Below are 14,180 nucleotides of genomic sequence, written 5' to 3' on the forward strand. Positions count from 1 at the left end.
GGCCAGAACACACCAACTCAAAGCAACAAAGATGCAAAACCGGTAGACAGCTATGGTGGTCTACTATGGTGCTGTTGTGGTCAACGACCCTTCCTCAACCCAGCTTTCAAGATCCATGGTGTCCTACATGCTACATACTTCATACTGCTAGGCCCCAATAACTGCTATGTGGGTGAAACCAGACCATCGCTATGCTTTTAGACGAACTCCAACAGAAAAATGATAAAAGGCAAAAGCATATCACCTGGGGGTAGACACTTTTTTACAGATTGATCACTGTATACATGACCTCTCTGTTCTCATCTTCAAAGGAAACCTGCATAACACTTTCAAAAGGTGAGCATGGGAGCTTAAATTCATAACTTTCCAAGATACTAAAAATCATGGACCAAATAGACTTTGGATTTATGCTTTATTACATCAATCTATAACCCAATTAATCAGTCCCCCACCCTCTATTCCCTTTGCCCCTATGAATGAAGACGTATTAATGGGCCACCTCACCTTGAATGGTCCTTTGAAATACATGTTAACTAGCTATTCTAAACAATCTGTTCCCCCTTGTATTTAGCTGTGATACTCTGAATACATTCCCAGACAGACATGAAGAGGAGCTCTGTGTAAGCTCAACAGCTTGTCTCTCTCACCAACAGAAATTGTTCCAATAAAAGATATTACCTCACCCACCTTGTCTTTCTTCCATTCTATTCAGTTGCTTCAAATAAAAAATTGCAGTAATTGAGATCAATCAGGCCCAATGACAACTAGCAAAGGAGTATTTAATTAATGAATCTGTACCATGTCTTCATTTGCACATGATCTCATCACAGTTCTCCCAAATCCTGTTTATATCAATTCTCTGAGTATCGCAGCTTGTGATATCAGCCAATTTGGAATTTCTCGGTCTGTAATAATAGTTCCTCAGACAAGGAACTCTCAGTGTAGTACAACAACACGTTTCTGAAATAAAAGAAAAATGAAAACATGAGAGCTTTCAACAAAGTGCAAAGGAAGTCCATTGATTTCTAAATGATACCATCTTTCCTGGCCGAGGAAAAGCTATGAAGAGGCAATTTGTTCAAAATCTGTTCTCTGTGTGTGTGCGCGTGTGTGCGTGCGCTTAAAGACTATAAATACATTTCTGTGAATGCTTTAAAATATCAGGTACTTTTCTACTTAGCATTGTACATTTTATGTCTGGGCACATGGGATTTATGAATATTTGGCTTGACTGCCTAAAGATTTCAGTGTGACATGATACAATATGTTAGAAACCTCTCACAGATCAAATATATAGTAGAAAAAGCCTTTAGAATTGAAGTTTATTAAAAACACATACATACAGTCTATTTAAAAAAAGATCACTGATGTTCCCTTGTTGCATCAATGCCAGAACATTATGTTTGCAAATAAGAATTTAGCACTACAAAGACAATGCCCTAGATTAACTAAGATCCCATTTCACAAAACCCTATGGCAATAGTCTGCAACATCAGTCACAGGAGAAGATATAACACAGACACATTTGTGCCCTCATGCAACTGAACTGAAACAAAACAAAGAGTGAATTAGACTGAATATCTTATTGCGTGCAATGTATTGCACAACAAGGCACCTTTGGGAATGTGTCACAGGGTTTGGTAAATTGAAAACAAAATAAACAGATCTATGGGAATAAATAACATCATATTAGATGCCTGCTACATGTAAACTGAACTGTATTAGCTTCCAGTTAGAGCCAGTCTCCAGCTTTTATACTATTGTTTTAAATATCTATAAAGAGGAAGATGATGGCAAAATCTTGAACTATTTATAATTTGGAGTGAGGGTAGAAACACAGCCACATTCAGTTCAGCATAACTCTGGGCAGACTAAGCAATTGTTTATGAATTATTGCTTTGCATACATACAATACAATATTCTCATTCCTGGACAGACACTGTGAATGGTGGGGGGGTTTTCTCCATGCAGTGGTTTCACAAAGCCTCTCACTGAGGTGAACGTTTAGTTGACCTTATCTATCTCTGCCTCGATGTGCACAGCCATCTTCATTGACATTGCTCCAGGAACTACTTCTCTCTAAAGAGACACTTGCCAAGCATGAGTAAATGTTGACTGGCCAACCTTATGCCATCCTAGAATCATAGAATACTAGGACTGGAAGAGACCTCGAGAGGTCATAGAGTCCAGTATTCTGCCCTCATGGCAGGACCAAATACTGTCTAGACCATCCCTGATAGACATTTATCTAACCTACTCTTAAATATTTCCACAGATGGAGATTCCACAACCTCCCTGGGCAATTTATTCCAGTGTTTGACCACCCTGACAGTCAAACCTAAGCCTCCCTTGCTGCAGTTTAAGCCCACTGCTTCTTGTTCCATCCTCAGAGGCCAAGATTAACACGTTTTCTCCCTCTTCCTTGTGACATCCTTTTAGATACCTGAAAACTGCTATCATGTCCCCCTTCAATCTTCTCTTTTCCAAACTAAACAAGCCCAATTCTTTCAGCCTTCCTTCATAGGTCATCTTTTCAAGACCTTTAATCATTTTTGTTGCTCTTCTCTGGACCCTCTCCAGTTTCTCCACATCTTTCTTGAAATGCGGTGCCCAGAACTGGATACAATACTCCAACTGAGGCCTAACCAGTGCAGAGTAGAGCGGAAGAATGTCCAGTAGCAATGCTTTTTGAGTCAGTAAAATACATATACTCACATCACTTGTGGGAAGGGATTAATTTGGCTCAGGGTGTCTATAAGGAGTACTGTAAAATTATACTAGCCACTGGTTCCTGATACAGTAATGCATAGTATGGTTATGTAAGTAGTATTTGTAAGTAGTAGTGGGTAGCCAGGTATTTCAATAACACTCCCGTATGTAATTATAGCTTCTGTTCTAAGAAGCCACCCAGGGGCACATTCTGCTCTAAGCTACAGTGATTGAAACCCCATTGAAATCAGTGGGCTTACCCGTGCTGAGGATTGCTTCTGGAATTCAGTCTTATAAGACCATAAGACTACGTCTACACTGCAGGCTTCTTGCGCAAGAGTTCTTGTGCAAAAGGTCTTGTGCAAGAGCGCGTCCACACTGCCATGTGCTCTTGTGCAAGAGTGTCCATGACAGTGTGGATGCTGTCTTGCACAAGAAAGCTCTCATGGCCATTTTAGCCATAGGGGTTTTTTGTGCAAGAAACCCCTGTTGCCCATCCACACTGCCTTCTTGAACAAAAGCTCTTGAGCAAGAGGGCTTATTCCTCATGGGGAGGGGAATAACTCTTGCGCAAGAAGCCCTCTGTTCCGATGCCTTTCTGTAAATTTACTTGCACAAGAACGTGTGTGCAGTGTAGATGCGCCACAAGTTTTTGCGCAAGAATGGCTATTCTTGCGCAAGAAGCCTGCAGCATAGACGTAGCCTAACTGTTTCAGGAAGAACAAAGCTAATGCTCTCTTGTTCATTTAGCAACAGTCCTGGGTGAAATTTGGCCCTCGGATTTAGATTTTTAGAAAAATGTAATTTTGGATGACATGAGAGGAATAGCGGCAATAATTCCATAATTATAAAAAATGCCATTGGATGCCTGTTTTAAACAAACATTCCCTTATCTTGTTTATGTCCCACACATCATCACACTAAAAAGGCATGAAAACTGAAAGGGCTGTTGATTTGTAACTAGAAGGAGAAAATTGGAAATGACCAATTCATTTATATTATTAAAGGCAAAAAGCCAATTTCCCCCCTTCCAGGTTGGCAGATTTGGGCCTCAGGTGAAGTGCAAAAAGTGAACTGATAGCCTAAGTGAAGAAAGAGAAAATGACACCTGGCCATTCTTTCCTGCTAAATAATCAAAGGTGGCATTAGTAGGACAGGTAAGGAATTCTGGGTAGAATGCTGGCTGCTTTGAGTTTTATTATTTAATTTTAAACAGATATGGTCCCAATTTCACAAGCCCCGATCATGCCAAAAGAAGTGAAGGGGAGGTGTGGGTGCTCAGCGCCCCTGAAAATCGAGTCCGTGTCCTATTTAAAATGACAGTGTTCCTCAGGGCTCAGGAAAGGATTTGGGTTTTATTCCTGATCTGCTGTGAGACCCTGAGCAAATCACTTCATCTCCCCATGCCTCAGGTTCTCCATCTGTAAAATAAAGATAATGAAAGTGACCTCCGTTGTAAAGTGTTTTGAGCTCTACCAGTGAAAAGTGCTCAAGTGAGACCACTCCAGCAGACAGAGGGTTATGGACAAGCCAGAGGAATCTTGTGCAACCCTGGCCAATCAGGGCATGGAGCAGCCAACCAATCAGGGAGAGGCTGGGCCCTATAAAACACTGCAGAGCTGAGAGGAGCTCACTCTTGCCCTGGCTATGAAGGGAGTAGGAGCAGTGCTGGGTAAGCTCAGGGTAGTGGAAGAGAGGCTCCAGGCAGTCACCTCCAAGGCTGTGATCTTGCTACAAGGGCCAAAAAGGTGCAAGGGTCACAGGGAAGTGGCCCAGATCATGAGCAGTAAAAGGGGGGGTGAAAGAAGGCAGGACAAGGCTGCTGCCAGAGGGTTCCTGGGTTGGGACCCAGAGTAGTGGGCAGTCCTGGGTCCTCCTCTTCCTCCACCTCTAGCAATCACAGAACACTGCCTTTACAGATGGTGGCTTGCCCCTGAGGAGAGGGACTAGACCTTGGCTTCAACTGGCCACAGTGGCAGGTGCGAGACTGACAACTGATGCCCCAGGAAGGGGTGAGAATAGAGCGGTCTTAAAGGGCACTGTCCTAAAGAGGACGCTGCAGTCCAGGGAGCTATGCAGGTCCTGAAAGTGAAGACCTCAGAGTGGGGAGCAGCAACAGGAGAGACACCGTCCAGAAGAGGGCGCCTTGCTGAGGAACAGAGCTAACTCCTGGAGTGACCAGCAGGAGATGCCACAGCAGTGAGTTGACCCTGCTATAGGGCTATATGAATTACTTGTTATTACATTCTAGGTTCAATTTATCCTATTTGGGTGGCATCTATCTTTTCAGGTTTGCATAGGCTACGTTACTGGTAAATGTTCTGGGATTCCGTACGACTGTTTTCTATTTTTGACGTTTAAAAATGTGTTGTCTAGAATGTTTGTGGGGCTCTGATGTCCCCCCACCCATCTTCAAGTTATGTGCTTTTACCTATTCGTAATTGAAGGGTCTTCCTCTCGAATACTGGAGGTTACCTCACAATAAGTTCTCTCCTTGTACCTACCATATGAACATACCCAGATGAAAATATCCCCCCTTCCTTTGTACTCTTGAGAACAAGGAACCTTCTGGTATTTTTAATTTGATTTTTCTATTCAGATAGATCTCATGGAGTGAGAGAAGGATGGAGCTGACCGTTCACGTAATCTCTACTCATTTTCTTTTGCTGGTTTATGAAAATTGCATTTTCCTGTATTTTCTTTTCTTCGAATTTTTTCACAATAGTCTAGAAGGGCCTATGTGGTACCACGGATTAGGCCCTGATTCAGCAAAGCAGTTAAGTGTGTGCAAAATATTAAGCATATGAATGGTGCCACAAGCTGCCATGGCATTCTCCAAATGGCAGAGATGACCATACGATGATCAATGATAAATGGTGAGGCTCATTGGCAGATGGACAGTGAGGAGTGCAGATGTTGGCAGCAACCAGCTCCTTGGGTCAAGCTCCATCAAGCTAAAACTGAGGCTATGTCTAGACTGCCGCTTTTTTATGGCAAAAGGTACACAAATTGTGCTCCGCAATTCACATACCTTTTTCTGATAGTTTTATCAGAAGAGGCTTTTCCGAAATTTGGCCTGTGCACACTGGGCCAATTTCGGGAAAAACCTCCTCTTTTGGAAGAGCTCTTCTTCATCGTGGAATGAGGAATTCAGAGCTTCTGAAAGAGTGCGTCTGCACTTCTGCAAAAAATGTTGGAAGAGCAGACGCGTTCCCTGGATGAGGCCAAGTTTTTCTGGGATACCTCTGGTATCCCGGAAAAACTCTGTAGTCTAGACACAGCCTGAGAAGCACTGGTCCACCACACAAGGGACATAAACATTGTGACACTGACCAGCTGAAATTACAGAAAACCTTCATTCTACAGTTGTTATAAAAGAGGTTTCAGGCACTCTCAGGCCTTCCTGAAGAAGAAGTGAATGCATTTGAGAAGATCAACACAGTGGGACAAAGTAATAGCAATTTATAAACAGAGCAGGCTACAGGCAGGAGAGAAGGAAGGTGGGGATCACACCTAGCACATGGAACACCACAGAAAAGAGACAAGCCCTGAAGAAAAAAGCTATAGACACAAAATCCCAGAAGCTAAAGCACAAATACCATGAGCAGTATAGCAAGGTGCACTGGGAGGTCAAATGCCTTCTGAGAGTGGACAAATGACATTTGGCAACACAAGCAGAGGATGCATCTGGGGAACTAGGAACTATCTTCAAAATGACATGGATTGTCAGTGGCAGACATCAACAAACACTCTCATTGGGGATGAACAAGGCCACCTACTAACAGAAAAAGAACAAGAAATGCCCTGGACAGAGTATTTCAAAGAATAGCTGAACAGGGAGCTACCTAAAAAGGAAGCCAACATCCAGAAGGCAGAAAACGATCTTGATATCTACATGGACAAACACATACCCCTCTCCCTTCCCCCGCAAACTAAGGAACAGATCACTCAAGCCATCAAATCCTTTAAAAAAGGGAAAGCTCCTGGCAAGGATATATTGAATCCAGAATTGTTCAAGTTAAATCATGAGTTAGCAGCATCTGTCCTGGCTCCCTCTACTCACATCAGTTTGGGGAAGGGGAAAAGTGCCAGATGAGTAGACCAATGGGGTATAGTGAAGATACCAAAGAAAGGTGCACTCAGTGATTGTAACCACTGGTGTGGTTTACACTTTTATCTTTGCCAAGCAAAATGTTGAGTAAGATCATAGTTCTGCATGTAAATCGTGTAAATCTGGCTCTGCTTGGGACCCTGAGGTCTACAATTCCTAGCCTTCAGTTGGAAATGAGTGCAGATACTAAAGTCCTAGGTCAGTGATTCTCAACATGTGGCCCAATCAGCACACAGCTGTGGCCCATCAGATATTTATATTGCATCCATATATTGTGTGGCTGCGGCCCACATAACACATAGAGAGCAGCCTATGTAGCCCAGGATGGTAAATAGGTTAAGAACTGTTGCCCTAGGTTAACAAATCCAGATTTTGCTATCTCAAGTTCTGTTAACCTTGGGTTTATGCTGCAGTGTAGACAGACCATCAGTGCTTGTGAGGGGGGGTGAGCCACCTAGAAAGGTGGCCAGGGAGGTTGCACATGAATTTTCTAGAGCCAAAAGTAACAGTGTGGCCATGGGAAAGGTCTCATGCTATCGTTTCTTTTATTTCAATAAAAGACTCCTAAACAGACTGACCCCGGCCCTTGCGGCTGAGAAATGCTGCCGTCAAATTACAATTGAATCAAAAGCTATGTTAGATCACAGGTAGAGATGAGTTTCGTCATCACATCACAGTCCCTCTTTTTGTCGCTCGTAAGCCCATTTTGTCCTGAGGCATGATTCACAGGCACTGACTTTTGGTTCTGCCAATTGGTGCTCCACCCCCACTGCACTCCGCAGTCCTACCCCCGTGCAGCCTTGTCTCCTGGGGCTCCACTCCTACTCTGCCTCTTCACATCCCAGCTCTGCCCCCTCCTCCTTCTCTTCTCCACCTCCTCCCGTGAGGCTTCCCCCACCGCTTGCTCCTCTCCACCACTGAAGCCTCTGGTGCTTCCTCCTCTTTGCCCCCTTCCCTGAGTACCTTCTGACTGCTCTCTTTTGCTCCCTCCCCTGAGACTCTCCCTCTCCCCCATCCACCCACCTAGGGTAGCCAACTGTCCTGGATCAGATGGGCTGGATACCATTGCTGTCGATGGCGTCTGTTCCATCTGGTTAGGAGAGTTGGCAACTCTACACCCAGCTTCTGCTCACTCCTCTCTGCCCCTGCCCCAAGTGCCTCTCACCTGCCACTCACTTCTTTCCATCCCCTCCTGCCTTAAGGGTGAGTGACTGGGGAAGGGGGCCGAGCAAGCGTTCAAGGCCTCAGGGGAAGATGGGAGTGTGGGTGGGAAGAGGCACAACACAGAGGGGCCACAGGGGAGAGCCTTGGGGCAGAGCACAGGTATGGCCACGATCTGTATTTTTTTTCCTGTGGATGCTTGAGCCCCGGAGCGCCCACAGAGACAGTGCCTATAGAGTGATTGACAGTCTCTTCTCACACTCAGGGCACAAATGGAGAGTTGCCAGTCTGGACTGAGCTGCATTGGCAGAGCAGGATTGGGAAGCTTGCCCAATGCTTTCCCACACTGTGCCTGGCTCATACCAATGTTAGTTGCCTTTCACGCTCATGGAAAATCAAATTCCCTGTTGTCTAAGGACCTGAAATTTAAAAGAGCAGAATTCCCTCTCCTCAGCAATGCAAAGGGGGAATATATTTACCTGTTTCATCCCATGTGGAAAGGAGAGTATTTCATTTACATACACAGAATGGCATCTGAAGTCCATTGCAGGTGTGTGTAGAATGTCATGACTGCAAGGAGCGGTTTTCATATTAATCAATATCTGCATGTCATTACAGAGGGCTCTTCCGACTCCAATATGGAAAATACATGCTTTCTGTAGTACGCACGAGCAACATACATAGGAGATGATTGTACTTCCAGACTGGGTTCTAGACACCACCCTTGTAATCTTCACCATCAGCATCCTCAAAGCACTACAAAAGCCGCCTGGTTTGAAAGGGAGGTGTCTGAAAGCATTACTGCTATACTCCGTATTGTACAGCAGAGCACCTCTTTCAGGGCCCTTATGTAGCACCGTATCGCGTCAATCTGCAGTGTGGAGACATTAATAACTGAATATGTGACATGATACTTCAAGGCCATTATACTATTTCATATTAATCTAGGTGGAGATGGAGTCTAGAGAGGTCACAAGGTTAATACAACTGTAATCCAGAAGGTATACTTACAAAGCAGCCTGGCATCCAGAGTTCGTTCATGAGAATAGCTTTTTTATATCCCTCAAGATAAGCCCACAGAAGTGCTTTCAAATGCTCTAACCAGAGCTTGGTTTGTGCCATGGCTGAGCCCCGGCCCCTCTCAGTTTGACACTTCAAAACCCCAGCACTTCACTGCTGCATTAGGTATGAATGTAAAAAAAAATTCTTGAGCTCCATCATCCTTCTCATTACAAATGCAGCACTAGCTCTCACCAAAAAGTATAAGGGCTCACAGACTGCAGTGCAGTCATGTTGAATGGAAACTCCTTCCACATCCCAGAATGAGGACTCCCAGCTTATTACCTGAAATGATTCTTTGGGGTAATTTTTTCAAAAAAGCACCTCCTTGACATAGGAGCCCAGGCCCTGTTTTCAAAAGTGACTTAGAAACTTGGGAACCTGTGTCTGAATGAAAATCTGGATACAGTTAAAGCCATGTACGTAGACAAACCCAGAATTGAAACCGGTTTAGTTAAAAAGCACTCGTATGCAGGAGGTGTGATATTTATTGAAACACTTGTCCTTAGGCTTCACAAAAGCAGTGTATGAAGAGCACAGCTAGGAAAGATTGCTCTCAGATTTGAATGCTAGTGCCAAAGAATTTACACTTCTCAATACTACTAGAAAGATAAATATTCATAAAACTTCTGTGTGTAAAGGCAGCACAGAGAATTCAAATATGTCTGCTAGGAATCTCTCTTATTTTTTCTTAGGTAGAAATAAACCTCCCCTCTCTCTCCCATTCCTTCTCTCTCCCTCTTTCTCCTTTTAAATCTCTTTTTTAACTTCTTGTTTTTACTGCTAATCATTTTTCCCTTTGCTAATGATGCTAACCTTAGAGCTTTCTGCAAACTGACTTGTTTCATGTCAGCTTTCAGTTCAGTTTTCCCTCTCGCTGCTCTGTGTTGCCCACTTTTGTTAAGACACAAAGCAGGTTTCAGTCTATTGAATGTCAGCTATTTTTCTGACGTGAATATTACTGTTGCTTATTTCAAAGGCATTTTCAAGCCTACAGTATATCTGCACAGATACTGCCGTTATTTTCTTCTTATCAGAATATTCTGCTCGTCTCCACTCTTTCTCTCCCCCTATGCCTTCCTATATTTGTGGAGAGGCCTCTGCTCTAATAGCTCTCATGAGAGTTGGGTGAGGCAGGTCTCTATAGAGGCCTGTTAATTTTAAAGAACAAGCTTTATATATTAATACCCCTGTGGCAGTCTTCTCCCACTGCAGTGGATAACAAAATGTATCCTTACATTTTATCTGGAATGGAACCAGATAAGCACCAAATCAGTTCCCTATTAGAAGACAGCAAGCCACATGATAATGAAAGTCAATTCCTAGACTCGCTCGCTCTCTGAGCCTGCATGAACACCCAGAACCAAATGTGGAAAAGAGTTCACACACCAAAGTAAAAAGAAAAATGTAGCCGTGAAGCAGGGATTAAGCTGTCAGCGTGGAATTTGTTGGGCCCTATTGCTCATATTTAAGTAGAAGAACAATGCAACCGTGTCATTCTCTGGTACTGATCAGGAGTCCTTTTGATCCATGAACCTCAGGCAGGCATGGCCATGCCTCCCGAATCCCCATGCGGTACCTGGAGGAATCTCAGCAAAGGTACGACGGGGATCGTTTATCATACCCCCCCTCATAGGAGGAAACAGTGCATGTAGGTGAGGAGGGGAAGTGAGAGGAGCTTACAAAAAGATGCACTTGTTTAATTGAAGTTGAGTTATCACCTCGCTTTTCTTGCTGTATCAATTTTATGCCAGGTGCTTTATTCTGATGACGACGATGATTTTATTGTCTGTGGAGCACCATTGTCTTATGTCAGATATTCTGAAGCTGTTTGTAATGAGCCACAGGGATATAATTGTAAGTGTAGTAACATTTGTACTAACGGGGTGACTCAGACCTTTCCAACTAACCAGGAGGAGGATTTTTGCAGCAGATAAAAGAATTTGAAATGGTAACTATTTAGCATAAATTATGCCTTTTGCCTTTGCTAATCACCTCTCATTTCAAAAGATACAGGTCTTACCCAGTACACCTTAATTTGACTGTGGCACTAATGCTAGATTCACATTTACCCAGCTGATCTGATGGGGAGGGAAAAATCCCTGCAAGTGTCTAAACCATTAAATTGAAATCAAATACTTGAGGGTTACAGTGGGGGACAGCTTGAGCTCTCTCCCTCTTCAGTCTTTCCCACCTTAAAAACAAATGGGATTGGGTTTTAATGGGAGAATCTGTTTTTATTTCAAATGTTAGTGTCCGTCCTGGCACCCTAGTTTTTCTCTCTCGCCCCCCCCCCCCCCCCAAGTCCAGGTGAAACAATTAAATAAATCTAACAAAGGGCTTTCTGCCAGGCTGCCTTTGGAAGTTTGCTTAAGTGGCCTTAAGTAAGATAATAAGCAAGGAGTGTGAAAAGAGGAGACTTTGTCTTTTCACATTAGCAGCAGCCCTGTTCAAGTGGCAGTATCTATGAAAATGCTGTTCAGCCTTTAATGAGACTACAGTGTGTTAGTGTACCAGTCTAATTAATCCCATATTTTCACACAGCATAATTACTGAGCCGGGGCTGAATTATTTGGCTACTGGAGGTGGAGCAGTGCCTGCACTGTCCTCTGTCTCTGCTCCTCACAATTTATTATGCTATACAGCAAGACACCATTGAAACCTCCTAGTATAGGACTATCTGTCATCTCTACATTATCAGTAAAATACGCCACCTTCCATACTGTGCTACAAGGGCTTTAGCAAATTGCTATTTTTATGGGATATGATAAAGGAAATGCTACCTTATGTTCAAATTTTTAACTGTCGGGTGCGTGGAATCTACAGTCTCACTTCGTGCATGCAGTAGCATTGAGGGCTAATTTGCATAGCTAAATTCAGGAACCCTCACAATATCCCCCCCCCCTTTGCTCCTGCCCATACTTGTTTCTAAAAGAGCTTTTCTTTCTTTCTTTCTTTCTTTCTTTCTTTCTTTCTTTCTTTCTTTCTTTCTTTCTTTCTTTCTTTCTTTCTTTCTATATATATATATATGATTTTAAAATATTCTAGCTAGAAAAAGAGGGTCACCTTTACACACAAAGAAATCTCCATTTCTTCATGGCTTTAGGCTTTTCCTTCCACCAGCATCCTCTTTTCCCCTCTCCCCAGTTTGTGGTGTTCATCAAAACATATTTTTGCACATTATTATTCACCTCTGATATACGTGATCTTGCCATTTTGAAAGTGGTAAAGCTCCCTCCCCTCCCCGTGCCCACTTCCCAAAGGATTTCAGGGAGATTTGTGGTTTAAACATTTACTCACTTGCTAGTGTTTCAGTGACTAGTTTAATGGAAGGCCAAACACTACATTAACTATATGGAACTGTTTTTAAATGATTTTTTCAACAAAAAAAGGGTTGTACCTTGTAAATTTTAAACCCACATTTATTAGGACACTGCTATTGTGTATGGTTTCCATATATACATGGATAGATATATGGTACATTTATGCACAGGCAAAGTGAGATCTCACAATAAAGAAAACCACATGCTTAATAGCACAAGGGGGAAAATTACTGCTGTACATTTTTAACAAACTAATGCCCCAAATGTCTGAGTTCTTTGCTACAATCTCTCTAAATCAAGTGGATTCAAGGAGCAATAAAAATGAATTTCATTACATCTTTGTTGATATATCAATAGAGTATTGGAGCTGACACTTTGAAGCTCTTCCATATGTGCAGATGGGAATTTGAACAACTTGTACTGCCCCCAAAATTAGAGATGCAGCATAGGATCTTTTTTTCAGTCCTCTTGGGGCAGCAGAAAGTAGCCTAAGTTCAGAGGTTAAACAAAGTTAAATGTTAACAAACTTCAGCTTGTCACACTTCACAAGGCTGGCCAAACTCGCATGTGTCATCACTTCTGCGAAACTGTGTCTTACCAGGTGGAGCTCCGAAAGAGAGAAAAGTGTACAAAGGAAGAGAGAAGTGGATAGGTTGTGTTGTAGGCGCATGCATGCGTCTGATGGACTTTCTGAGCTTTGCATGTTGGAACTCATTTAATGAAGTTGTATTTGTTTTAGCAGAATGAGGTAGAATATCTTCCTGGAAGTTCCTTGGAGTTCATTATGATTTTAATAATGATTCCGCGAAAGAAGTTTCCACAGAATTAAAAAACAAAAATTCTGACAAAGCACTGAGGCTCTATTAAAATACATAGTCTTCATTGGTCCAGGTACATACCGTATCAGCAGCATCTTCCTGTACTTAGACCAAGAGCTACCATGGTATTGCAACCCCTATAGAATAGCACATGCTGAGCTTCCAGTTGTCTGCTCCCTGCGGAGCTATAGATTGTGATCTGTATGTAGTTACATATTTGCCCATTTACTTATAAAATTACTATCAAAATAATGGCAGATGTCTAGCTACTGAAAATACATGCAGTGAGAATACAGAAATGGTGACCAAGATTTTAAAAAGTAACTCATGGTTTTTGGGTGCTCAACGTGAGTTACCTTCCCAGGGAGAAATTTTTCCAGAAAAGGAACAATCAGGTCATAGAAACATAGGACTGGAAGAGACCTCAGGAGGTCATTGAGTCCAAGCCCCTGCCCAAAGCAGGACCAACCTAACTAAATCATCCCAAATGCGCCTTTGTCAAGCCAGGACTTAAAAACCATTCTACCACCTCCCTAGGTAACCCATTCTAATGCTTCACCACCTTCCTAGTGAACTAGTTTTTCCTAATAGCCAACCTAGACCTCTACCACTGCAACTTGAAACCAATGCTTCTCATTCTGTCATCTGTCACCAATGATTACAACCTTTCTCCATCCTCTTTGGAACCTCTCTTCAGGTAGTTGAAGGCTGCTATCAAATCCCCCTCACTCTTCTCTTCTGCCCAAATCCCTCAGCCTCTCCTTGTAAGTCACATGCTCCAGCGCTCTAATAATTTTTGTTGCCCTGTGCTGGACTTTCTTCAGTATGGCCACTTCAGGGTCACTTCAAGTGTCTCAGGTTGGGTACCCAATAATCGAGACATCCCAAAGCTTTATTCATTTAGTAAAAAATTGGCCACTGCTTTCTTATATATGATTGCAAAGTGTCGTATCGGATATGCATTTGCACAGTGTGACGGTCTGATTGGAAACTAGAATA

The sequence above is a fragment of the Pelodiscus sinensis genome, chromosome 2 (genome assembly GCF_052426305.1).
Source record: "Pelodiscus sinensis isolate ZL-2025 chromosome 2, ASM5242630v1, whole genome shotgun sequence".
Lineage (NCBI taxonomy): Eukaryota > Metazoa > Chordata > Testudines > Trionychidae > Pelodiscus > Pelodiscus sinensis.